The sequence below is a fragment of the Pseudorca crassidens genome, chromosome 10 (genome assembly GCF_039906515.1).
Source record: "Pseudorca crassidens isolate mPseCra1 chromosome 10, mPseCra1.hap1, whole genome shotgun sequence".
Classification (NCBI taxonomy): Eukaryota; Metazoa; Chordata; class Mammalia; order Artiodactyla; family Delphinidae; genus Pseudorca; species Pseudorca crassidens.
Genome location: NC_090305.1, coordinates 17,349,778 through 17,377,011, shown reverse-complemented (window position 1 = coordinate 17,377,011; position 27,234 = coordinate 17,349,778). Strand labels below are relative to the sequence as shown.

Sequence of the window (27,234 nt, the reverse complement as noted above, 5' to 3'; positions counted from 1 at the left end):
CTCAGTCTCAAGTAAGCATGTTAAGACAGAAATTCACCGAGATAAATGGGAAGAATTTCCTTGCTAGTCATTTAAAGAAGACCAAGCAAACAGTTCACTCATCTACCCTTAAAGCAGATGTAAATTTTCTCCCCACGAAGCAGTCAGGGACAGAGAACTCCATTTTAATACAAATATGTCTCTCTTCACTTAGTACATACACACCAGTAAAAGAATGTCTGCATAAATCTTGCTTTCCCAAGAAACAGTCCAAAAAATATGTTATCTAAGAGAGAAGCTGAAGGTCAAATGGGAAAGAATACATAGAAAAGGAACCTTATTTTCTCTAGCTCAGAAATACTTTCCTAGCATTCCTTCTCTGGTACATTAACCCTGCCCTACACCCTGAACTTCTAAATGGGGAGGAGTGAAGGAAATTTATTGGAAGGAGACTTGGGAGGCTTTTAGTAATGTTAGAATACTGCTTACTGTTTACTAGATACACGGAGAGACTTAAATAAAAAATTCATGCCGAACAGTATCTGTACAAGAGACCAGCCGTTCTTATTTATTCCAACAGATGTGGTTACACAGGACTCCAGGCTCAGCGAATACTCTAGCAACAACTGCAAGGGCTTTGAAGCATCTCAGGTCACAGAACAAGGCCCTCATTTTATAGAGAAGTGCTGAAGACAGTTTTTTTTTTTCCCTAAGAACTCAGAATTCTACCTGAAAACTATCAAATTGACCATGGCGAGGGGGGGTGGGGGAGAGACCAAGGTCTCTCTCAATGTAGGCTCAGCTCCCGAATTACTTTCCTTCTCCCTCTCATGCTCAAGATTTGCCAGGCACCCTCACCCCAGCCACCCTCCATCTCCATGCTCATCCTTGATGACTGACACCATCCCTTGAAACAGGACCAGATGCTGATGATCTCAGTTTAGCACAGCTGTTCAGCGGTAAAGCTTGAGTGACCTTCATACACCCCCATCCTAGAGTGCCTTTGAGTACAGCCATCTCACTTGCAAAGTTTGTGAGCACTCTTCCTCTTTTGTATTTTTTTGATCAACATCAGTAAATGACTGAGAACGGTATAACTATGAGGAAGACACTCTGAAGACTACTGGCTTTTAAGTACTGAAGGGGATTACCAGCACAAAAGCAACAACGACAGTCACAAGGGACATTTCATGAGGGTTTCCTAAGCACCAGCCTCTGTGCTAAGAGCTGTATCATCTCATTTAAACCTTAAACAACGCTATGACCCGTGCCTAGGGATTTGCTTCTAAGAAATGCAATATGGAAAAGGCGAAAAAAGAGTAACTTTACAATGGAGAAACCTGGCAAACATGATCTCAGCCAGGTGATCAAGGTCAAGCTCAACAGTGATAAGCCGTGTGCACAGTATTTGATTTGATGTGTTGAGAATGATTCACCTCTGTAGTCTCTCTCAAAAACCCATACCCAGCCTAATCGTGAAAAAACATTGGACAAATTCCAAATGAGGGACATTCTACAACATACTGACCTGCACTCCTCAAAACTGTCAAGGTCATCAAAAACATGTCTGAGAAACTGTCATAGATCAGAGGAGTCTAAGCAGACATGATGAACAAATGTACTGTGGTATCCAGGACAAGATCCTGGAACAGAGAAAAAACATCAGGGGAAAACTGGAGAAGTCCAAATAAACTGTCTTTAGTTAATAATAAAGTACCAATGGTGGTTCCTTAGTTTTGACAAACATACCACAGTAAAGTAACATGGTAACAGTAAGGGAAACTAGGTAAAAAGGATATGAATACTCTCTTCCTATCTTTGCAACTTTTCTGTTTATCTAAAACTATCCTAAAATAAAGTTTATTTTAAAAACCCTCTGAGGTTGATGCTCTTATCTCCCTTCTAGAGATGAGATACTATAGCTTAAATAGCTTCCCAAAGTTACAAGCTAAAAAGCAGGAGAACTTAGATATGTCTACTCACACTTCAGCACCAGTGGATAAGCCCTTGCAACATAAGCCCTTACGTAAGATCTATTAAAACGATTTTATGCCTGATACATGCTGAGAAGCAAACTAAACGAATTTATTTCACTTACATTCCTCATAATACTACACCTTTTTAAATAAAGGGGCCATAACATTAGTTTCTAAATATTTCATTTTCATTTTCATCACCATCACAAATTTCAATTACTCTGTCAGTGCTATGTGATGACCACATTTAAGCAAAATTAGCTTAAGATTTTGCCAAATATTTCTTCCCTTCTTCTTCTTCTTCTTCTCCTTCTTCTTCTTCTACTGAAGTACACTTGCTATACAGTATAAGTTACAGGTGTTTTTTAAAGGTTATATACTCTGTTCATAGTTATTGTCTAGTATTGGCTCTATTCCCCATGTTGTATAATATACCCTTGTAGCTTATGTCTGTTTTTTAATACGTGCCTCCTCCAGCTCGCCGTCCTCCTCTCCCAACTCCTGGTCGTCTTCGCGGCCCCTGCAGCCACCCAGGCTGCACTCCGCCTCCAGCTCAGGGGGCCCGGCGACCCAGCAGCCGGAGCACCCGCCTTGGGCCAAGACAGCGCGCCCTCCTCACCCACTGCGGGCAAGAGGCGCGGAGCGCAGGCGCGGAGGTGCGGCTGCGGCTCCCTCCACCTGGACAGCACCTGGGTTGCTAGTCGTTACCGCCAGGACCCCCCCATGCCTGGGGTAGACATCAGGCGAGGGGAGGCGAACGGCTAGATAACGCGGGAGTTCCACCCGCCTGCCTGAGCGGCCAGGCCAGTGCGCAGGCACCCGAGGCCTGCAGGGCCCGCTCCCTTGTAGCTTATTTTATACCTAATAGTTTGTATTTCTTAATCCCCTACGCCTATACTGCCCCCCTTCTCCCCTTGCCCCACTGGTAACCACTAGTTTGCTCTCTCTATCTGCGAGTCTGCTTCTTTTACGTTACCTTCACTAGTTTGTGTAATTTTTAGATTCCACATACAAGGGATAGCATACAGTATTTGCCTTTCTCTAATTTCAGAGAATAATGCCCTTCAAGCCCATACATGTTGCTGCAAACCGCAAAAGTTCATTCTCTTTTTATGGCTGAGTAGTATTCCACTGTATATATACCACATCCTCTTTATCCATTCATCTGTCCACGGACGCTTAGGTCGCTTCCATACCTTGGCAATGGTAAATAATGCTGCTATAAGCATTGGGGTGCATGTATCTCTACAAATTAGCTTTTTGTTTTTTCATATATGTACCCAGGAGTGGAACTTCTGGGTCATACAATAGTTCTATTTTTAGTTTTCTGAGAAACCTCTGTACTGTTTTCCACAAGGGTTGCACCAATTTACATTTCCACCAACAGTGTACGAGGGTTCCCTTGTCTCCACATCCTCGTCAACATTTGTTATTTGTGCTCTTTTTGATGACAGCCATTCTGACAGGTGTGAGGATATCTCTTTGTGATTTTGATTTGCATTTCCCTGATGGTTAGCAATTGAGTTATCTTTTCATGTGCCTGTTGGCCATCTGCATTTCCTCTTTGGAAAAAATGTCTATTCAATCTCTCTGCCCATTTTTTAATCCGGTTGTTTGGGGTTTTTTGATGTTGAGTTGTATGAGCTGTTTATATATGTTGGCTGTTAACCCCTTATCAGTCATATCATTTGCAAATTTTTCTCCTCTGCAATAGGTCATCTTTCTGTTTTGTCAATGGTTTCTTTTGCTGTGCAAAAGCTTGTAAGTTTAATTAGATCCCATTTGGGTTTTGTTTTTTTGTTTGTTTGTTTGTTTTGCGGTATGCGGGCCTCTCACTGTTGTGGCCTCTCCCGTTGCGGAGCACAGGCTCCGGACGCGCAGGCCCAGCGGCCATGGCTCACGGGCCCAGCCGCTCCACGGCATGTGGGATCTTCCCGGACTGGGGCACGAACCCGTGTCCCCTGCATCGGCAGGTGGACTCTCAACCACTGCGCCACCAGGGAAGCCCTTAGATCCCATTTGTTTATTCTCTCTTTTATTTCCTTTGCTTTAAGAGACGGATCCAAAAAAAATATTGCTGCAATTTATGTCGAAGAGTGTTCTGCCTTTGTTTTCCTCTAGGAATTTTAATCTTGACGCTCCAACATTCCATAATAGAAAAAAGCATTAGCCAATGGATATTTCACCCTATAATGCCCTATCTTTCACCCACTCTCACTTGTTATCACCCATGTCTTCTCTTCTGATACTGTATATTTCAGTGTTGGTGAGCTCAGCCTGCTGCTGAAACAGGATGAGGGGGTTAGAAGCAAGAGTGCCCTTCAAAAGGAAATGACAACATCAACATAAGGAAAGATTAGCATACACTTTGGGTATTTTTGAGATCCTGAGAGATATAAGATCAGCTGTGGCTGCTCCAAACACCTCAAGAGAACTAAATTGCCCTCTGAATATAAATTCTAAGTGTTATCTACCAAACCAGTGTTTCCCACAATGTGAAGCCAGCCTCGCTGGGAAAACTCTTACATCCTTCCAGGAAGGCTCAAACCGTCCAAGACATATTCTTTTTTTCCTTGGGATTTGCCAAAATCAGACAGTAGGATTCAACAAATATTTCTAAACACTGTACTTAATATATTGTTCCCTGTGAGAATATGTAGTGGAAGTGGTCCAGCAAGTAAGAAAACAGGCTGCCTTCTGTGTGTGATTAGATTAGCCTGCCTAAAGACAGGATTTGCACAGTCTTGTTCTATTTACAAGTTTGTTTGTTTGTTTTAAAGCAAGTGATTCCTTAAATTATTGATTTTATCACTCTGGGCTTGTCTCAAGGATAGCTCAAACCACCCTCACCCTTTATACTTCAAACTATCCCCAAGGCAATTAGTTAAGGACATCAGATCTGTTTTAATAAGAGAAAGAGAGAAAAAAGTGCAAGTGATCATGAGAAATTTTCCCACAGCAGTAGAGTAACAAATGGGCCCAACTCTCCTGATTCACTGGACAATGGAAATAGAACAAAATCCAAACTTTAATTTCTTCCCTTCACCAACGGGAAAGAAATGAACCAAGTTCAAGAAGCCATAAACATTCCCTCAGACACACACGCACGCGCGCGCACACACACACACACACACACACACACGGCAACTTGGCAAATTGGTACTTGGTACTCATCCAAAACAAACCCTTCTTCAAGAATCTTTGCTATTTTTATAGTTGAACTCATGAAAACTCTTTTTCATTCTGGGAGCCCTGGGTAATTCAGTCTGGAATTCTTAAATTTCTACTCTCATACTAGTGCAAGAGGCCAAAGTGCTGAGAGGCAAGAGGAAGGTTACACTTCTAGGACCATGACAGTGAGAAAGAAACTGGGATCAGAAGCAGCCTGCCTTTGGGGGACACTCTGAGCGGCTCAAAGAAGCATTTAAACCCCTACACGAGTCTCTACAAGTCTGCCTGAATCCTGATCCTCTTCCAGGCAGACATCCCTAATCTAAACCTCCTACTTACATCCTCCACCGTCTCAACATTCCAGATGCACGGACACCAAATTCATCACACTAATCTCCCACCCTTCAAACCCTGTCCTGACTCCCCAGAGGACGCCTGCTGAACATGAAAACGAGATTGAGTTTCAAAGCCAAAAACCTACAAAATAAGGAGAAGTCAGATTTTTCAAAGCCGTTGCCGATAAGCTTTTTAGTGTCCTTTAAGGTTTTCATAAATGGTGTCAAGTTTTCCCAATGATTTTCCTATCTGCTTCTGGATCCCCAGACATCGGAGGTTGCCAACCATCCTCACGGTAGGAAAAGCCTAACCATGTGAGACAGTATAGTGCAGATAAAACATACGTCAAAACACGAAGCAAAAGGTCACTGTTTAGTCTTGATGTTTACATGTCCATATTAGAATTTCCGAATTGGTATTATTGACTCTGTTACTAAAGCCACACTAATCAGTTTATCAAAGATTAAGCCATTCGCCATGTGAGAAGCACAGAGCAACATGACAGAGCCTTGCACAGTACCTGGCACACCCATATCATTGAATTAATCAATCAGCAGTCTTTAACATCTGCTAAACAGTCATCTAGGGGGGAAAAAAAAAGCTCTTTCCCTTCTTGGTCTCCACAAATATTTCTAGATAGCTTTTAGGCTTAAAATACTGTTTCCATGACTGCCCTCTGCTGTACACTTAACATGTAGGTGATTACATATGAATATTAGTAAACAGATGAGCAAAATAAAGACATTTAATTATTCTCAAATCACCTAGAGATAATAACTTTTAAGTTTATGTATAATCTCCCAAACTATTACAATGCCTACCCATTCATGTATGCATGCAAACAAGGTATATTTTTTAAGTAAGATCACAGAAACATCTACAACATTGTTTAAATGTCTCATTTGGTATTTTACTGTACATGTCTACTATAATTTATTTGACACCCTAATACTGTTCAGATATTTATAACAAGGTACATCAAAAAATAAGTTTGTGATAAAGTAGTCTCGTAGTAAAAGCTTTTTACACACATTCGATTATACTCTTAGGACAAATCTGCCTAGAAGCTGTACCGCCAGAACTATGAATGTACACATTTTGTGGCTTCTGATTTTATATATTGCAAAATAATCTCCAGATAGCATATAAAAAATTTCCCCCCAATAGGAGACTTCCCTGGTGGTCCCATGGTTAAGACTCTGCTCTGCCAATGCCAGGGGCCCGGGTTCGATCCCTGGTTGGGAAACTAGATCCCGCATGCTCCAACTAAGAGTCCGCATGCCACAACTAAGACCCTGTGCAACCTAAATAAATAGATAAATGTTGTTTTACAAAATTTCCCCACCAGTATTTTGGGGTTTTCCCAAACCTGTAGTTACACTGGATTTTATAATTATTCTCACACTTAGCCAGTTTTGGTAGTTTTAAAAAAAACGTGTCCTGTTTTGCTGAATATTGCTTAAAGAGAGGGTGATTGTTCACATATGTGGATATAAATAATATGCATAATATTTTGAAGCATCTCAGTAACATGTTCAAGCAGCTTTGGAGAACTAGTGACTATTTATAAGGTACAACATATAATGAAGTCCTAGTGTTCAATGTTTCTTCTTTTTAAAGATGGTGCAAAACTTTTGTAGGAATTTCCTAAAGCTCAATATGTATCAGGATGGTGCAACTTAGAATGAGACATGCCCCTTTTTTAAACTACCACCTGCCCTTATTGTCAGATACTAAGGAATATCTCCGATGTTCATATTCCCTCTTTATCTCATGGCCCACTTGAGGTTGCTTTAAATTGGCGCACGTGTGCACGCACACACGTGCGTATGCACGCATCCATACATTTGATCGATACCACTGTACGCACACACACACAGATACTAGACCCTTAGTCTGAGTACATCGGCTACTGAGATGCCAGTAGCTGCACCTCCTCTGTCCTCCAAGTACAACAGGCTCGTCCTGGCTCTGCAAGGAGTGGGCACAGTCCCACACAGTCATCATAACTGACATCTGTGGGCACGACGCCGAGGTACACCTCAATCACAGGCGCCTGGCAGAGAATGCTCACTCACGCACCTGCTTCAACTGTGTGAGTTCAGCCTGTGGGTTTTCCTTGATTGATGTTGGTATAACTGCTTCACGGGCTCCGTCGGTGAAGGGAAGTGGGCTCTGCTCAGAGCAGTTGGTGGAGCCTCGCACCTTCCACTTGATGCTACACACGGAATAACAAGTTACAGGGGCGGGTGCGTGTGCCCGCGGGCTCACCACGCCTTCACAGACAGATCGAAAATGCACCCAACCTTAAAATAAAACAGCAAAAACCAGGAAACAAGCCAGCGAAGGAAGCATCTGTCTCTTTCACTCAGAACAAACCTCCCCCACTACAAGACTCTTACATACATACACACCCCACCCCCACCCCCACCCCCTCCAGCCCCCTCCATCTGAGGACCATTGACTTCACTACCTCTAGGCTTTCTTCTTAGAGACTTTTATCTTTTCTTGATTGAGTAAATTTGTTTCTTGCCCAAACTATAACAGTACTCATGGAATCACTCTGTTCCATAAAAACAGAGGAAAACAATGCCTTATTGAGGAAGCAACACAACTTTCAACGAGGTTCCATCTACCCTAACGTGGACACGGTTTACTAAATCATGTGCCATGTGGGTAGCTTTTCATCTTTTCACATCCATGTCTGATTTCCAAAACAAAACAAACAAACATGAAGTCAGCTAAGGTCAAAACCCAGTTTTGACCCACAACCAAACCCAGCCTGCCGCGCACGTCCCGCTGTAAACAATCTGGTGAGAGCCACTGGCTTCGGTCCCCCTCACGCTATGCTGTCCTTTCAGTTTCTTCTGAGATTTGAGGCAATAACTATAACTTAGAAGAAACTGATAAGAAAAATCCAAGCCAGAAAATACCTGTATATTTTAGCAAAACCATGCAAAAAAAGAAAAATCACCAATGGGATGCCAAAACATGTCTGGCTTTTAAAACCACTCCATACACCCAGCTGGAGGGCCTGTAGCAATTCTAGCAAAAATGTCATAATTGTATTTGGTTGAACTGTGTAAAACTGCCATTTTTGAACAAATGAAATACTGCCAATTTCATATGGATCAACCCAACTATTTCCTTAGATTTAAACATGCCACAGTACTTCCAGGGATTTGGAGAGAATGTTTAAAAAGTGCGGAGAATCTTCATTCTCCAAATCCTCCCACTTTCAGCCACACTCTTCCCTCCTCCTCTCTTCACCTCCGTCCATCCTTCCCTGCACCGCCTCCCTGAACAGCAGTAGATGGAGGCTGGAAGGAGAAGGGGTGCTGAGTAATCACAGAGAACCAGATCTGGTTTGGGCCCAATTTCAAGGTCCAGAGGTAGACCTACATGTCCATTCATGAAGTTTTTAAAAGTTGGGCTCTAAAAATAATGTTTTCTTCTCTCATGCCTTCTATTCAGGGACTTTCTATCCTAATAATGACTTTCACTCATCTAAGGTAGATTTAAGACAACACTTGAAAACATAACTGTTTACACATACCACATCGTTTGAATTCTGAACTCTATAAGAAGTGAGCTAATCACAAATCATTTTTCACCTTTCACATATATTTTCTCCCACTGGTCCCACAACTGCCTCGACACCTTCTAGCCACCCTGCTTTCCTCTATCTAAGAAGCTCTTCACTGGACACAGGAGTTTTCCAGATATCTTCACAAAGTACAATAAGAAATTACTGCACTGGTATCCCTTACCATTTTGAGACAGGAGTATGCATTTAAGTGAAATATCCACATCTAAAGGAAACCCATCTTTGCAGGAAGTAGAAAAATAGGCGGAAAAACCTGTATTTCCTAACTACATATATAATAAGCAGGAAGCCCACCTAGTGTGGCAGCCAGACGTGTGCTGGAACCTTCTGATAATTGTCAAAGGTCAGGGATTAAAGAGAAAAGATGCCAACTGAGTGCAATAATGCTGGAAAAAATCCTTTGAAATTTTAAAGAATCTGTGAGAACATGCTCATACACTGCTGCCTTCAATAGATTACAAGCCCAACAAGAACTGAATTCAACTCGCACTTTTAAGAAAATATATTAATTGATACGGTGCTCTCATTTCTGTACCTTTCCTTCCATGAAGATTACGAGTATCTTCAGTCCTCAGGGCTGTCATCAACCTGATTTTGAATGTAATTGGGATGGGGAGACAGAAACTTCAGGAGTTTAGACCAAAATTACCAAGTCATGACTTAGTCAAAAGAAAGCCAAGGGTCTACCTAATATGAACTAAATTATGAGATTTTTCTCTCTTTAGATAATATCACCCCTAAGAACTCAGTTTCTACAGTATTATTCCCCTAGAGACACTGTAAATTCTATATTGTAAGACAAAAACAGAAATATGGGAAGCCGAGACACAAGTCCCCTGGTTGTCCTGAGTAGTAGATGTGTTTATCTAATTTTATAACATAGTCAGTGTGACCCTAAACGATTGGCCTCACGTCACCTATGATCCACAGCAACTGAAAATCACAATGCTGGCTAACGTGTGTAGCACCCTACTAGACATGTATCGATACACAGCTCTTATTTAAGGGTGTTGAATATCCTATCTCACTTCATGTTCTCTCGGCAACCATGAGGTAAAGAATCTTTTTTCCACTTTATACACGAAGAAACTAAGACTCAGAAAAGTAAGTAACTTAACCAAACTGACAAAGCTGGCAGTGAAGCTCAAAGTCAAACTCAATTCTTCACCATCCCAAAGCCTCTAACTGTTCTCTCCTGATCTCCTGCAGAGGCCCATCAAACAGTAAATGCGAGGGTGTTAGGTGAGGACTCCCGTGAGCTGCAAAGCCCCTGCCTTGCCTACTGAAGACAGGTATGGGGCAGTGGTTACTCAGCCTCAGCTGGCATGTACCATGGGAGACTAGAGCTCTGGGGAAGCCAGATTTTTTGGCTTCTTTGGCAAGATTAACCAGATTTTTATGTAATTAAAAACAAAAAAAAACCCACTGGCAGCTTGTTCTTTAAACACACACACACACTCCCTTGTATGGGCAAATAACATATCTGAGGGCTGGATCTGGCTCCATGGGCCACCAATTTATAACATCTGCCATACCCCACACTGATGCTCATTTATTATATCCATCAGGAAGCCACACAACAGTCTAAGTCCAAAAGTTCCAACAGCGCCTTTATGAATTTATACTAGGGTTCTGTACATTCTGCAAATCAAAACTCCCCTTAAGGGCTTCCCTGGTGGCGCAGTGGTTGAGAGTCCGCCTGCCGATGCAGGGGACGCGCGTTCGTGCCCCGGTCCGGGAAGATCCCACATGCCATGGAGCGGCTGGGCCCGTGAGCCATGGCCGCTGAGCCTGCGCGTCCGGAGCCTGTGCTCCGCAACGGGAGAGGCCACAACAGTGAGAGGCCCGCGTACCGCAAAAAAAAAAGAAGAAAAAAAAAAAACTCCCCTTAAAACTACAAATGGTTTCACTGGACTGAAGAGAGGAACAAGCTTTAACAGAAGCATCTATCTCTCTCATGTTCCATACCTGCAAATGAACAAGAAAATACCATCCCAGCCACTAAGCAGGCAAGCCCAAGAGCAGTGACAGCAGCCCCTGGGTTCAACCAGTCTGTGCTTCGCCAGATCTACAAACCAGTGAAAATTTCAAAAAGCACCTACAAAAAGTAGATCACAAAGGCAAAAAAGCACCTGCAGGAACCACTCTCCCTATAACCTTTCTTGTCCCTCTTTCCCCTTCAAGTTTGATGATTTGGCTGTTCTGGAACTCTTCCGAGAGGAGTCAAGACTCACTCTGCCAGCCCCAGCTGTTCAAAGCTCAGCCCAATCTGTTCCATACAGTTGGCTGTATTATCACAATAACGTGGCTACAGTTCACCTTCATTTGCTGCGAAGATCATTAACTATCCCTCAGAGAGATATAGCATTAAGGACAGAGTGAGCCTGAGGCATAATAAATGGAGGTCTCTGGGTAACACAGTTCAAAAAAAGGTAAGATGATGCCAGCCAGGCCACCTGACAGTTCCTATAGTCAGAGAAAAAGGGAAGAAAACAAGGGCAGGAGGCATGGAAAATAAGAGAAAAAGGAAAAGCAAGAACGTGCCTGGCAAACATGTATGTTCATGTGAAGAGAGAATAAAGAGGAAAAAAATTTTCTGAAATAAAGACAGCAGGACATTTAACGTTAAATCACAGTGGAGACATGACTCTACTTGTCTGGCAGCCCAAACATTCTACTACTAGAGGGAGAAGTGAGTTTGGAAGGAGACTGAGAACAGAGCAAATGAATTACCATCCTGTACGGGAAGGATGCCATATCCTGGACAATTTCAGTACTGTAGGAGACGGTGAATTCAGTGAAACCTGTCTTTAAATCGTGTATCTGACCTCCCATTCCTAAAACTGAATTAGCGTAGAGCGGGCGTGTTTCTTCATTCATTTCACACATTCAGTTAAAGTTTCACGTGAGCCTCATTTGAATCTTGTTCACCAACCACTAAGCTAGCACTACGAACGCACCCAGGGACCAGGGTGTCCCCTTCAGAGGAAGTACCGCATGGTATACGAACACGCAGCAGTTCTTTAGTTGATAATGAGAACGTAAGAATCAATACTTGTTCTAAGTGAGCTGCAATTGTTGTATTCATCTAAACCGAATTCCAGTCAACAACGGACAGACAATTGGCGGTGAGGTAGGAATTCTACTGGCAGACCTTATCCGCTAAAGATGTACTTTCTTTAGAACTACACAGGTAATATCAATATATTTAAAAACCAAAAACAATAGCTCTATATTCTCCATCTTCAATATGTTCTTTACCTTCTTTGCCTTAGTAAAAATGTATCCCTAGAGCAGTGTGGTTCCCAACCAGGAGCAATTCTGTCCTCCGTGGTACCTTTCTGGTTGCATACCGGGGGAATGGAGTGCTCCTGGCCGTTAGTGGGTAGAGGCCAGGGGTGCCACTGAATTTTACAATACACAGGCGAAAACCCTACAATACAGAATTATCCAGCTCCAAATGTCAATAGTGTGAACATTAATATCTCTGCCTAAGAGCTGTTTCAGGGATTCAACTCCCCTGTTGATATTTATATATATATATATATATATATATATATATATATATGCAGTAGAGCAGGAGTTTCTAAATGACATCTTGCTATCATTAAAATCACTCCTCTCCACATAGTAGTAACATTTAACATAAATGAAAAGGAAGGCAAGAGGCAGAAATTTAAAACTAATTTAGAATCACAATGGAACCCTGGTAAATCCTGGTATAGCACCAAACTTTGCATAAGCCTCCAACCAGTGACCGCTATTTTTATTTACTTTTTAACATTTTAGTAATGAATTGTCAAATTGAATTCACCTGGAAGATAGCTTCAAAACATAAGGACCCAAACATAGCCAAAAAAAAATGAGATTTATGTTTTTAAAGAGGAAAAACAGTCTTGGCCACCTCTTGTGGAAACACACGTACACACACCCCACCCACAGACAAACCCACACCCATACATACCCAAACCAGAAGACTCAAAACCAAACTCAAGACCCAAACCAAAAGCTCCCCTCTTGGCTTGGAACAAAAGAACCTCCCCTGAAGGTGGAAAACAGTTGGGATTTAACCCTTTTCTGAAAGAAGAGAAGCCATCCCCCAATCACACCTGGAAACAAATTCATCGTCTTTGATGTATTCATCTGTCCTCAGCCCAAGAGCTCGGCGGAGTCATCCTAACATTTACAGTGCTTAGTAGAAATTAATGCGCTCCGGGGTAATCTGGTGTAAGCTCAGGTCACGTCCCCATCTTGCCAAATACAGAGAACTGCCAAGGATCCCTTCCTGTTGCTTTAGCGCTCAGCCTGACGTGCTTGCTCACCTGGCTGGACCTTCTCCCCGCCGATCCGCAATCACTTCCCTGGGGTTTGGCGTGTGTGTGTGGCTACAGGAAGATCTGACATGCTCGGGCTCTTTGGCTTTTCTGGATCCCTCTTGGCAGCCACACTTGGATTCCACAGCTCCTGGGAAGGAAAAAAAGCAAAAGGGAGGTGTAGTGTTTAACAGGGAGAGCGCTATGACTTCCCAGCCCCAGGAGAACGTGTTCTGCCCTGCCAGGATGGGGAAATCGCTTTTGAAGTGGAGCCCGGGCCTCCCCAGCGCAGACCATCCAGGAGCTATTGTTCGGGTGCAGACTTCCACTTGACATCATAGAGACACAGCGACAAAGGAATTCATTCACTGACTACTGAATGCTCACCATACACAAGGTGCTGGGAGCAGGAAAAATGGACTGGGGAAAGGCATGTGTCCTCAGGGTAGGAGAAAATATTCCAGTGGAAATTTTATTTGAACAGACTTTTTTTGCAAAATGTTCCCTCTTATGCGAATAGAATATGAATTTGATAATTTATGAAGTTGTCCATGTGTAGCTTAAAAGAAAAACATGGATCTTGTTTTGTTACCATCCTAACCACTCCCCGGGTCTAGGCCCCAAAGCTGCTTTTGTAAACCACTGTTGACAGAATCTCTTCTCAAGGCGATAGAGACAACAGTGGGCTATTCGTCTCTGCTTTTAAAAAGGAGAAAAGTTAGGGGCAGGGGGACTGGATCATTTCTACTGGAACCAGGTCAATTAAGGAAATTTTACTCGCCAATGCACTGATACCCACTGGAATGCACTTAAAAACTGAAATCCTATCTAGTTTAATCCCAGAAGCAAAACATGAAGACAACAGCAATATTCAGCAATGGACACTGAAAGTATTTTCAAGTCCGGGCAGAATCCAAAACGTTACTAAATCAGCCAATGATGTTATGTTGAACAGAACTCTCATCCTAAAGGTAATTATATTAAAACTCCTGAAGATTTCTTTCCTTAAAGTGCTTCCCTTTGATCAAAGGGGATTTGGGTGAGAAGGAAGAACGTGTAGAAGGAGCTAGAAGACCAGGAGGAGGGGAGTGGAAAGGCTCCCCCAAACCACATCCAAATCCACGATTCAGTGGTTCATTTTGTAAAATGGCGGATCAGTCATGTACTTTTTTTTACTCCTAAAACTAACTCATTATCCAACACTACGCTGTTTATTAGATTTACTGAATAAATTATAAAAATCACAAAATGAATTATATAACCTCATGTGGGGTTTTACTGCATGCCAAGAATGTATTTTCTCCTCCAGTGAAATTTTCTGGAATAAATGCAAAGTTGCTCACATAACACCTCCAAACCATCTTCAAGTTGCCCTGAATCGGAACAGTGTGAACAGAGTATTCAACTGTACGTGTGTGTGTGTGTACATGCACACATTTATCTTTACCTTACACGATCATGGTTGGGACACCCAGCTAGTTTACTAAGCAAAGTCAGCAGTTGGAATTTTTAAAGCTTCTTAAGTACAGCAGCCAGTGTCAGGGTAATTTTATTTATTTAAGAATGTATTTTTTTCTGAATAAATATGGTGGATGCTACATTTTTGTGAGTCCTCTTGGAGAATATAAATAAACTATCGACGGGTACCTGTCAATTACAATCCTCCTCTAGTTTGTGGTATTTGTGATTTATGACAGGAAAATCATTCATTTCCCTAGGGATCATGGAGAAGTCTGCTGAATTTTATATAATGTAATTGAAGAGACAGTAAGTCAAAACATAGAAAACATCCTTCGTACTTATCTTAGCCATCTGCAAAGTTTCTTACAGGCACAAACTATTTAACATCATGTCAGGCAGTTTTATGAGTTTCCCAGGAATTGCAAGTTATTTAAACAAGAGCATTTTGCTGTCCCCGTATAAATCAGCAAATCTAAGGTACTCAACAGAGGAAATCTCCCCATCACCATGCCACGCTTATCCAGGATGGCTCACAAAAAAAACCAAAAAAGCTGAGAAAGGCAGTGATACAGACACTTCTGATGAAAAAGACATTCTAGTGGCATAGCAGAAAAATAGCATTTCCTGAGAAAAATCGGAAAAAGACATAGAAACAAATGGCAGAAAACCTTACATTCCATTGTGTGATAGAGGCAGCTTGTTTTTTTTCCCCTACGCCCCCAGTAGGATTAAAGCCTGATGTGGTAAACACCTACATCTCATTCAAATCCATCGAGCTACACAGAAAAAGTAAAAAAGTAAAAAAAAAAAAAAAAAAAAAGGCAGGAAAAGAGAAGCAGCCCAATTTTACCTAATGAATAAAGACTGGCTGGGGAGGTCCCTGAATCCTGAGTGCAGGTGGCATTTCCTTCACAGGTAAACTGAGCTGGTTACAATGCTCGGTTTTCTAGCTGTGAGATGGATATGGTGATTCCTGTCCTTCCACTGCTCCAGGCTTTTGAGCACTCCAGCCTCCAACGCCCACCCTGCCCACCTTCTCCCATCCAGTCCTAACACTGTTCATAGCTTTGGCTCAAATGTCTGCTCATCACCACCAGGGAACTCACAGAACACAGTACTTCTTTGTCTGCATGATGACTGCTGAGTACAGGACAACTTCTCCCACCAGAATCCAAATGCCTTGAGGACAGATTGAGCACTTTTTATCCCCAGAATCTAGTAGAGGGTCTGGAATACAGCAGGTGTTCAATAAACATCTGCTGAATAAGTATACCAGTGAACAAAGAAACATGTAATTATCCCAAAGACTAAAAAAGGTTGGAATAAAAAGAACCTAGTTCACCTATTTCCACTCTCCAGTCATTACAATTAAAAGAATTCTAAAGACAGAATATTTTAAAATAGAATGGAAAATATATTCCCAAACAGAAAAAGATAAATAATTTCATGTAAAATATAACAAGGATAGTGGACATTACAAATTACAGCTGTGAAACTCTAGTCCTTTGAAACCTATGTAGGATTCCCTTTAGTTCTACCCTTTTATCTTTCCCAAGATTTGTTTTCCCATCATTGAGTGGTTCAGGCTTAAGACCAAACTGACGCAGGGACACTTATGAGCAAAGACACAAAATCTCCCCGCTCTCTACAAACCTTCAGGACCCCGAGATCCCACCACAACTCCGGATGGGTGCCCAGAGGGCTTTTCCTAACTGTTCCAAATGACTTAATCCTCCCCCACCCTCTAACTACAGCTTGGAGTTACATTTTACAACGACTATGCTAAAAAATGTACACTACTTATAATTAATGAAAAAACACGATAGTCCTGGCAATAAGCAAGCATGAAACCGTTTCCTACGTCCACCGAGGCCAAGTCAGGGCTCTCAGAGAACCACAGCCACTAACTCATCAGGCCAAAAGGTCGCACTGTAGGGTGGCTACGGAGCCAGAGGGCTTGCATTTGAATCCACACTAGCTTTGGGACCTTGGCAAGTTAGGGATCCTATTGTGCCTCGACCTCTTCACCTATAAATGGAAAAACTAATGGTGCCTGCCCCACAGGAGCACTGTGCAGAGCAGAAAACTTAACACAGATTAAGCAAACAGACACATACTTGGCATACAGTAAGCATTCAATAATAGAGCTATTGCTGTACAGTCATCTTCAAATGTTCTTGTCTTGTACACGATTGCTGCCGTAGAACATTCCAGAAGACAAGAAAATGCACTATCTCAGCAAGTCTCTGCTATAAAGTCACTGCCATTTTGAGCATAAGGCACAGACAACAGTATAAAAACCTAATCCTAAAACATTATGTTCCTATACAGCATGAAACCGTTGAAAGTGTTGAAAGGAAATACAAGTACAGTACTGGTTTTACTACAGTCCATATGATTACACAAAAAAACACCTTTTTGAGCTACATACAACATACAACAGAGTGAACATATTGCTTACTAGCAACATGTTTTGAGCCAGGTTACTTGCCTCTCTGACCTGCTTCCTTATTTGCCCAATGAGATTACTCAGTGTCCCCATCATCTTCACGATACTAATGCTTTTGATAAAACCTAAATTACATATATAAGAGCATCTGAAATACAGACGAGCCACACAGTCGTTACATTTTCATTCCTCCCATTTTCCATCTAAGTCTGTGAACTTGCTGTGATTCACATCAGCTTTCCAAGACTCTTGTTTTTCTCTCTCCCTTACACATTGGATCAGGTCTGAAAGAGGAAAAAAATACTAAAAAAAAGCAAATCAGTTTTTTGTTCCTGAAAAAAACCCAATCAAACATTCCTGATGAATGAGTTCCCTATTTCCTTGAGCTAAGAATATCTGTTGCAGTAAGTATGTGAGAGGGCCAAAAACAAAGGTGAATAGTTACCATAAAACTATTTAAAGAAAGCAGACCATGGAACGCGAATTGTTAATATCAAGTTAGTTGTCAACAGAATGAACAGCGACCTCTTTCCCGTGATTTTGGACTTAGCAGACAAAGGGAAATAAAGGTACAACATGATGCTTATTTTTCACTTTGGAAACAGATGGTGAGCAGTATCTGAAAACAGTGAATTGTATGTCCTTCTAGATATTTCTGCAGGATTAGATACGATCAAAAAAATTAAGATACTGAGCATATAAGCAACCCAATAAAAATCAGCTTTTATGTTCTCTCTCCTCCTCCTAACTGAGCATCATATAAAAAATTGCAGACTGGACATACGCTTCAAAACGATTTGTGTATAGCCTTCTTTATTAACTTTTAAATAGCTTATTTGTGCCCCAAATCTATTATTTAAATTATCTTTGTTTGTGGCCAAACTGTTCTGATATCAGAAAAAAGGAAAAGAAGAATTTGCCAACTCAATAGATGACAAGGAAAGGGTGTATTTCCCAAATTCCAAATACCCTATGTGCATACATTCCAGATACAAATTAGCCAGAATAAGTAGTTCAAGAAATAGATCTAAATTTCTGACCCTACATCATACTTACTTACATGGTACCACAGATGAAAGCAGAAGTCTATATTTTTTTTTCTTAGGTTTTAGAAGACTAAGATTCAGAGGGGTGATGTAATTTAATGAAGTTCACACAGCTACTAACTGCAGCAGGAGGACTTGAGCACAGAATTTTCTAAATCCACCATTTTCCCCTCCCCATCAAATTATGCTTCCTCCAAGAATATACATTCACAATGGAGAGCTGTGGAGGCCACTACTGGAAAGGCAGATTGGAGTCAACTAGTGGTGGCCATTGAATGTCTGTCTTTTATTCAGTAGGTGTAAGGAGCCACTGAAACTGTTACAGACAGATAAAATATTTTTTGAAAACAACTGAAACCGTTCTCCCTGTAACAATGCTTTCCGGCCAGATGCTCATCTCTTTGATTACATCATTCAACAAAAGTCTGGGAAACAAGTAACTTTTTCCAACTTTCCGAAGTTTCTAGGATATATCATATTTATCATCATTATCTCTTACATCCAGACCCTCCGTCCAAAGAACACTTTTCTATATTGTGAAAATCCAAGGTCAGCTTTTATGAAATCCACTAAATGCGTAAGAAGAAATGAAATAACCGAGACTAACCAGCAATATTGAAGGAGAAAGACGAAGCTGGAGGACTAACAATACCCCACTTCAACACTTATTATCAGGCTACAGTGATCAAGACAGCATGGTATTGGCCAAAGAATAGGCAGACAGATCAATGGAACAGAATAGAGAGCCCTGAAATAAACACACAAGGATAGAGTCAACTGACCTCTGACAAAGAGACAAGGTAATACAGCAGAGCAAGAATAGCCTTTTCCATAAATGGTGCTGGAACACCTGGACGTGACATTAAAAAAAAAAAGAGGAATCTAGACACAGACCTACACCCTTCACAAAAATTATCTCAAAATGAATCACAGACATAAAACACTAAACTATACAACTCCTAGAAAACGACGTAGGAGAAAATCGACATGAACTTGCTTTGGCAGTGATTTTTTAGACACAACACCAAAGGCTTAATCCATGAAAAATAACTGACAAGTTGGACTTCATTATAATTAAAAATTTCTGCTCTGCAAAAGACACTGTCAAGAGAATGAGAAGAAAAGCCACAGAATGGGAGAAAATATTTGCAAAAGATGTACCTCATAAAGGACTTCGTACATCCAAAATACAGAAAGAGTTTTTAAAATTCAACAAAAACAACCCAATTAAAAAATGAGCCAAAGACCTTAACAGACACCTCAGCAAAGAAGATACACAAATGGCAAATAAGCATGCGATCAGATTATCCTCATCATACGTTGTTAGAGAAATGCAAAGTAAAGTAACAATGAGATATCACCACATATCTATATTCTTTTTTTTAATTAATTATTTTTGACTGTGTCACGTCTTAGCTGCAGCGCACGGGCTTTTCTCTAGTTGTGGCGCATGGGCTCCAGAGTGCATGGGCTCTGTAGTTGCGGCACATGGGCTCAGTTGCCCCACGGCACGTGGGATCTTAGTTCCCCAACCAGGGATCGAACCCACATTCCCTGCATTGGAAGGCAGATTCTTAACCACTGGACCACCAGGGAAGTCCCATCTATATTCTAACGTAGGTATTATTTGGCCATTCTAGGTCAAAATTCAGAACGCTGACAATAACAAATGGTGACAAGAATGTGGATCAACAGAAACTCAACCGTTACTGGTGGGACTGCAAAGCGGTGGAGCCACTTCGAAAGACAATTTGGCAGCTGCTTCAACATTCTCTTAGCATCCACCAGTCATGTTCCTTGATATTTACTCAGAGGGGCTAAAAACCTATGTCCACACAAAGAGCTGCACAAAAATATTTAGAGCAACTTTATTCATAATTATCAAAGCATGGAAGCAACCAAGATGTCTTCAGCAGGAGAATGGATAAAGAAACTGTGGTGCATTCATACAATGGACTAGTATTTAGCATTAAAAAGGAATGAGCTATCAAGCCAGGAAAAGACACAGAGGAAACGTAAATGCATCGTACTAAGCGAAACAGCCAATCTGAAAAGGCTATACATACAGCATGATTCCAACTCTGACATTCTGGAAAAGGCCAAACTATGGAGACAGTGAGATTAGTGGTTGCCAGGGTTTGGGAGGATGGGAAAGGGGGGAAGGAAGGAGTAGGTGGAGCACAGGGGTTTTATAGGGCAGTGAAAATACTCTGTATGATACCATAATGATGGATATATGTCATCATGCATAAATGTACCACACCAAGAGTGAAACCTAATGTAAACTATGAATTGTGGGTGGTAATGATGTGTCAATGTAGGTACATCAATGTTAACAAATGTACCACTCTAATGAGAGCCGTTAATAATGGAGGAGGCCATGTATGTATGGGCGGCAAGGGGTATATGAGAAATCTCTGTAGCTTCCTCTCAATTTTGTTGTGAATCTAAAGCTGCTCTAAAAAATAGTCTGTTTTTTAAAAGAACCAAAGAAGAATGGAATATAGTCATACTAATAATTTTAATCTTCTTGGAAAAAATGTATCACATTCCTTACCCTCTTTGATTTAGTCAACACAAAATATATTCATGGACAACCAAGCCCCATAAGATCCTCTACAGAAACCATTTCAGGTGGAGGACAATAATGACAAGTAAGGGTGAGAGATAAATGAGTAAAAACCACTTTCTGCTTCCTCAATACCAGCATTCATTTAAAGGGAATACTTGTATACATAGGCAGAAAATTGAAACAGCGTTTAAAAAGTACTCACTGACTGTGAGCCCTGGTTATGACACAGCACTAAGTGCTATCCCTTGACAAGGGTAAAATAAATAACTCTGGCTTATGCCAATTTGGAATGTAAAAAGATATCCTAGAACAGTACCATCAGAAGATATGAATGCCTAACTAGCAATTCAGATCAGACAAAAAGTCAAAGAAAAAGCTCCCACACGATGTTATATATAAGCTAATATAAAAATGATTTACTTAAGAGATAGTGTTTAGGTTGGAAAAGGTACACAAGGTTATAAATAGCTTTGATTCAGCTGGTTCAATACCAGGGCAGAGCTTATGCCTTAAACTGCTCCATGAGCAGTCCATCAGGAACCAACTACAATGCTACAATATGTATATTTTAAAACAAGAACAAGGACAGGCTGGCTCATTATTCCTACATCTTTCTGAGGAACAGGCTTTCATATCACGCTTTCTACGTGAACACATCCACCTTCCAACTACAGTCTTGTTGGCTTTCCTAAGCACCTACATCTTTTTTCTACATTTCTTCTGAAAAGACTCCATAAACTATCAAAAGATTATGTTAAGGAGAAGCATCTGAACACTGCCTAAGGTTGAGACTCAGTCTTCAGAGGCCAATTAAAATCCTCCTGTCTTCAGAATGACCTGACGATCCCATTTTTAAGGAGTGATTACAAAAGCAAAACATACCTAGTCTTAAACTCAGCTTAGCAGATTTTTTAGTTGTTACATAGTCTCTTTTCCAAAGACCCAATAAAAGGCATGACACCAAGTCATCTTCACCTCACTTTCTTTGCTTGCTTTTATGAGATAACTGCCCTTGACCACTCTCCCCCACTGGGTGGGACAGATTAGTCAGACTTGTAGAAAACTAAATTTTATCTCTAATGTGCTTTGAATGTTGAACATGTTAATAGAAATGGCTGATCTTGAATAACATGCGATATTATTTAGATAATATAAAGTACAAACATTGTCATCTTTAAGAAAACAACTAAACTATAATCGGAAGTATTCGACTTAAAAACAATCATAATGCTGAGAGAAGCCTTAACGATAATTCAGACTACAATCTTATGTCATAAATTCAAATATGAAATAACTTCATACTTGGATATGAGGTTCATAAAAGTCAAGTTAAAGTTACTCCATCACCTTTACAATTCTAGTTAGTGGGAAAACCAAGACTAGATCTCCAATCTTGACTCTTGACCATTTCTTTTCATTACGTCACTGGAATAAATGTTTATACTATGTCTACCTTTTTTTTTTTCGCAGTACACGGGCCTCTCACTGTTGTGGCCTCTCCCGTTGCGGAGCACAGGCTCCAGACGCGCAGGCTCAGCGGCCATGGCTCACGGGCCCAGCCGCTCCGCGGCATGTGGGATCTTCCCGGACCGGGGCACGAACCCGTGTCCCCTGCATCGGCAGACGGACTCTCAACCAATGTGCCACCAGGGAAGCCCTATGTCTACCATTTTTAATCAGACCACCAATTCAGTCCTTTCTCATGGCTGGATGTTGATAACTGGTATTCAGAATTTACTAGGGGTCCTGGTATCACAGAGTATGTGCTTGGGGCTACACCAAGGACACTCCCTGGGAGAGTGGAGAGCTCTGGCTGTTTCAAGGCAGTGTGGGCCTGCAGGTAGCTGCCTCGTGTACCTCATCCACAACACAGACACTGAAAAGCCGACTCTTCCATACTGGTTTGAACCAAGAGCAGTTGAAAGAGAAACAAGATGTTCAGCCCACTCTTCAATGAAGAGAAGGCACACAAAAAGAGGCAACGCTGTTAGGAAGGAGTTACGCCTGCTAGATTAGAGTAAGTCAAGAATGACAGAAGGCAGAGCTACACTTTCTATACCCAAGATCCAGGTGAAAACTAGGTAGACCAGAAACTTGGAGCAGAGATGTCGCAAAAGTCCTGAGCTCTCAGCCTAAAGGAAACAGCCATTGTTCCATTTCTTTCCCCAGAGTTCTGAATTTTGTTCCCTAGGCTATTGATGTAAGAGAGGCCAATAATGGGAAGAAAGAAATTCCCAGCTCCCACAACTTATGAAGATCGAAATGGGTGATACAGGATTCCTAGAAAGGATAAAGAAAAGCTCACTTACTTAGCCTCCCAGGTCAGCAGAACTAGGTAAATATCCCCAGTTGACCACCATGGATGGGGAAGAGTGAACAAGAAGGATATGGACATTGCTTGTCTCCTTACCAACAGCAGCTCTTAGGCCTGGGGCAATTACAGCTGACGGAGGTTACACAATGAAGACTGTTGGGTTACAAGCCACGCTTGATAATTCAGGGTGAATGATACAAAACATTTAACTCAGGCTACTGGTTGTGTGAGCCTCCTCACCTCTGTCAAGTAAAGCAAAGGGAGGTATAAAGAGTGTCCAACAGATTACAAACTGTCACACAGATCATATCTTGTCCAACAGAACCACTACAAAAAAACAAACATTGTAAACATCTCCACTTGACAAATGAGGAAAGGAACACTCAGAGAAGTCACACATTTCCCAGAGCTTACTAGGTAATTGGAAGAGGCTGGTTTCTAATTCAGAGTCCCTGACTCCAAGGGCCCTAAACCATGGGCACTCACCGAAGATAACTTCTCTCTCCCTCTTCCATCCTTTGCTTACTTTTAAAAAGGTAAGCAGTAGAGAGGTTTCTGAAGGTTGGGTTTTCAGAGAATTCGTAGATTTCAGTTCCCTGTGTTCTTTCTGCCCTCATATTATTATTGATAATGTAAAGCTGGCTTTACATTATCTCTTGGGTCTTCGGAGGAAAAAATAATCTAATTTATTATATTTAATGGGCATAACGTACATTTGGGCAGGATGGCGGGAGGTGAAGGCTAATAGTTTCATCTATCTCTGTCCTAGAATCAAGAGGGCCAAATCTCCAGCGGAAAAGCCAATCCTGCCTTCCAATCAAATAAATGAAGTCGTCTGTGACCTTTATACAAGGGATACAAAAAGAATGTACACAAGATCACTTCATAGATGGTGGAGAAAAGACACTACCTGTTCACTGAAAGCTAGTGATTTTGGTTCCACCTAGACTTTGGGGAAACTAATGAAAATCCTTTTGAAAGTAGGGTTGGGAATCCCAAAGAGCAATATTCTTTCTCCTCCCTCAAAAAAACAATCTTCCAATAATTAGGATTTGAGAAGAATGGTGTAGCTTTCTAAACTTTGTGGCATTGTGAACACGCGATAATTAGCATTCACTGTTAGACTTATAAGGTGATCCCTTTGCTATGTTATTCAGAAGTCTTGGCTCCTTACTTTCAGATTAAAATGAAGACTAAAGGACTGAACTTCACCCATGTCTGAATGTCTGTGGGCTGTCTTCCCCACAACCAACAACCTTGCCTAAACTCCCACCTTTTAAACTGCTCAAAACATGGAAACATTAATAATGACCCTTCTTCATCAAACCTCAACTTCCCCTCCCACTTGCACTTTTGACCAATTTACTCACTTCAAAGCAAGCAACAGCATCCTGTTCAGTTACTCAGTAGGGCCTCTGTATCTTCACCCAACACCTTCAACCAAAAGAAAACCAAAAGCCACAAAAAACCTTCCCGTCTCCACACTCCTCCTAGACCTCTGACGGTACTTTTGTAACCTCTATTTTTTTTTTTTTCAGTTGCCATGGGAAAGACTGGTTTTGGGCAGCTCCATCTGCAAGAGGTAATTACTGGCCTTCCAAACACACACACACACACACACACACACACACACACACACACACACCCTGCAATGCTGCAAAGAAAAACTATACACAATTAAAGAATTTTTCAAGGAGACCAAGCAAATGTTAACCAAACATTTTACTGCTTTGCTGTTGGCACAAAATAACAAGGGCAGCTGTTTATTACCAACTATACTACACATGTTCTGCTAAAGTATTAATAATAGCAATTAATATTTGCTCACAATTTAATATCTGTCAGGCACTCTGGACTAAGTACTTTACATGGGTCATCTTAGCATGACTAAACACCATAAATATAAATTTATAATTCTGATTTTTACAGAAAATGAGGTTAAGAGAGGTTGAGTAACTCACACAGGGCTAATGAGTAGTGGAGTCAGGATTCAAACCCAGAGCCCACAATCTTGCACACTGGCCACGGCTCCCAGTGCCTGACCACAGCCAGTGGTATAAGCACAGCTGGCTTCTGGGCTGGTCTACTGACAGGCTGAAGGGACTCAAACTATCACTCAACCCATCTAGTAAAATTGAGAAAAACACAAAATATTTTTGGTTCCAAGATGCATATGACCATAGGCCACAGTAGTAACAATGACCCCCTTTTTTTGTTCCAGTACAAAATAAATATGCCATGTGTGAGGTTCAAATAGTGTGGCCTTTTCCATTTTCTTAATCAGTTTCCATTTCCTAGAGTTAACTCCGTAACACTTCTTATACTTCTTATCAATGAACACAGTATCTGCTAATGCACACTCTAAAGCCACGTCTGAGTTTTCGGAGACTTCTGACTACAGCCTCATGAGAAGAGCGATTGTTCTGCTGTCATCTATTTGAATTTTTTCCCTGGGAGAAGAAATATTTATACTTTGGCCTCTTCTTTAATTTAGGTAATTATTTAGATTGTTGTGATCCTTACACCGTGGATCTGATTCCTAAGGGTGGAAGAATTATAGAATTCCCAAAGAAATCTCTCTTAAAATATGATTAAAAGAGATTAGGTGGTGTCAGAAGCAGAGTCAGACTAGGCTGGCAACGTTAATTGTTCCGTCTTTCAACACATCAACATATACCAGAGGAGTCTCTGGAAGGCCCAGACTCATTCCTGTCTCCTCACCCCTCCAAAGTCCTCTCTACCCTCCCTGACTCCACGGATCAAGGAGGAATCCGGACAATATGGAGCCCCGAGGCCTCCCCCGCTCCACCAGCTAAGCATGCCCGGCAGTCACAGTGCTGCCTGAAAGTTTGGTAAGACTCTGGCTCCCGTCCCTTGGCCTCATCTGACCCTGTCCTTCTGCCATATCACTCATCTCCTGGAAAGGAACACATTTCCAAGCCTCTTCCACATCAGCAGTAGGAAAGGAATTTCATGTCCCTGAGTGTTAAGTGACCTGGGTAAGGGAAAAAAAAAAAAAAAGTCCAGCCTGGCTTCCTTAGGAAGGAGATGAGATGGAGGGGCAGGGAATTACAATGATACACTTTCACTTTGCCAGATTCCCACCTCTTCTTTGGCCTTAGGCAACAGCAGAACAGAAAGCCAAGAGGAGGTGGGAGGCTAATGGCAACAGCTCCTCCTCTTCCCCGGCATTTCCTGCCTGTACATACATCTCCGCCGCCCGTCCCCACAGGGCACTGGGGAGGCGCACGGGCTTGCCCGGCTGCCGGAGCCCCGCCACCCACACCAGGCGCCTCCCAAAGTCCCTGAGACGCTTGGGCCTGGAGGGCCGTCGGGGTGGATGCAAGGAAGCCCATCCGATGACAGCGACCTTTCCATTAGCAATCAGAGTTCTTGGGGTTGCTTCCCAGAGGTGAGCAGAGGGGTGTCTGGACACAGAAAAGACATCAAAATGCTTTCTTCCTTCCCTTCTCCCAGCACCACAGTTTTAACCTCCTCCTAGGTGTCTGTAGCCCAAAGAAGTGAGGGGACCCGCCTGGCCAGGGGCCAGTCTCCCCTAAGGAAGAGAGCGACGAGTCTATGTGTAGGAATGAAAGGCAGGCCCCGGAGAGCAGTGAGGCTGTGGTACTGAAACCCCAGCTCACAGACCCGTGGCCAGAGCAGAGCCTGTAATTAAAGGTAAACTTGCCAGCAGCTCTCTTAACACATGAGGCAAAAAGTTAATGTCTGATGGACGGGGCACTCCAGCTCAGCGCCCTCCCCATGGAGACTAGTTCAAAGGAATGAGGTGGAGTGGTGGCAGGACAACCCAAGCCAGTGCAGGGAGCTCCTGTGCCGTGGCACTCTATGCACATTGCACCGCTATCATTAGTGCTTTATTCACGTGTCTTGCCAACTAGGCAGAGCTGAGGGCTGACCTTTTCTGGACTTCAGGTCCTTGATTAAATATGCTAGGTCTGCACTGTCTAATAAGGTGGCCGCTGAACACATGTGGCTCTTGCGCACTTGAA

At 41.9% G+C, this 27,234-nt stretch overlaps 1 pseudogene; it reads right to left on the bottom strand.

The window, feature by feature from the left end:
• Positions 1–27,234, bottom strand: part of LOC137232657 (uncharacterized) — a 976,682-nt pseudogene that overhangs the window by 648,189 nt on the left and 301,259 nt on the right.